Here is a 1,726-nt window from a genome sequence, read left to right on the forward strand (position 1 = left end):
CTCTGGCGCAACAGGGTCTTGCCGTTGCTACAGTGAAGGGCTATCTTTCAGCGCTGTCGGCATTTCTCTGTTTGCCTGATCAGCCTTCTCTTTTCAAATCTCCTGTAGTTTTAAGATTTTTGAAGGGCCTCACAAATAAGTTCACTCCTACTCCTTTTATTGTTCCTCATTGGGATTTGAATCTTGTGTTGACCTATTTGATGGGTTCTCCCTTCGAACCGTTGCACAAGTGTCCCATGAGGCTTCTTTCTTTTAAAACGGTCTTCTTGGTTGCAATTACCTCGGCAAGGAGGGTAAGTGAGCTTCAGGCTCTTAGTTCCAAGCCCCCATTCTTGACCATTCATGCTGAAAGAATGGTTCTCAGGACCAGGGCTGCTTTTCTGCCTAAGGTGGTAACTCCCTTCCATCTGGGACAATCCATTACCCTTCCCACCTTTTATCCTCCCCCTCACCCTTCCAAGGAGGAGGAGCGGCTTCATCGCTTGGACCCAAAGAGAGCAGTCAGTTTCTATCTCGATAGGACTAAAGACTATCGTGTTGATGATCAACTCTTCGTGGGGTTTGCTGGCTGTAAGAAGGGCAGAGCGGTGCACAAGCGCACACTTTCCAGGTGGATAATCCTGTGCATCAAGATTTGCTACTCTCTGGCGGGTAAGGACCCTCCTGAGGGTATTAGAGCACATTCAACTAGAGCAAAGTCTGCAACATCTGCTTTGTCTAGAGGTGTTCCAGTTGAGGACATTTGCAGAGCGGCGACTTGGGCCTCCCTCCACACTTTTGCGAAGCATTACTGCTTGGATACCGAGGTGAGGAGGGACGGCCACTTTGCGCGTTCTGTCCTCCAAGATTTCCTGGTATAGCAGAGTGGACACCCTCCTCCGGGAGTGGGGACTGCTGTGGGACTCTATTCACAAGGTGAGGAATCCACACGGCAGATGTATCTATCAGAAGAACAAGTTACTTACCTTCGGTAACGCTTTTTCTGGTAGATACAATATCTGCCTGTGGATTCCTCCCTGACCCACCCTCCTCCCCGTTGTCCACTCTTCTATTTATTTTTTTTGAAAGTATGTTTTTATTGCAGAATTACAGATAAACATCGAGAATGTCAACCATCAGCCCGTCCCCACACAAGAGACCACTTTGAAAAACAGTAGTACACAGCCCATCAGCCCACATCCCGGAGGCAGGGCGGCGTTAAGTCAGTGTGCAAGAGAGGTCTCCCCGCCTGGCACACAGGGACGGTAGGTCAACAACACAATCCTGGTTCCGCATTTTCTGTACCCTCAACAACAACTCCCCCCTTCCCAATCGCTCCCTAGAGGAGACGTACCCACCACTCTGACACCATCCCAGCGCAGTAGATCCACAAAGCCTAACCCGCCCCTATTGCAACAAGTCAATCCGCATGGTGGATACTCTGCCCCATCTGCTGCAATGCTCTAACAGGACAGACTACGTACTCCTCTATCCCTCCCCCCCTCTAACTGCTGCTAGTGCGGGTGGCTATGATGTGCGTTGGATATAACAGTGCGTCGTCAATACTGATCAAACGTTCGTGCTATCAGTTCCCTGGAACTCAGCCTCCGAGAGTCTTTCCTCCGTATCGACCATTAAGTGGTCACTCAAAGCTTGCACAATCGTTTCCGAAGCCCTAGCCGCCTCCAAGCCCTTCTCTTTCCCCAGTTTCGTGGCCTGTCGCATTCTCACCACACTCTCGCACCTT

Source organism: Lissotriton helveticus, chromosome 10, assembly GCF_964261635.1.
Source record: "Lissotriton helveticus chromosome 10, aLisHel1.1, whole genome shotgun sequence".
In the NCBI taxonomy this organism is placed as follows: Eukaryota; Metazoa; Chordata; class Amphibia; order Caudata; family Salamandridae; genus Lissotriton; species Lissotriton helveticus.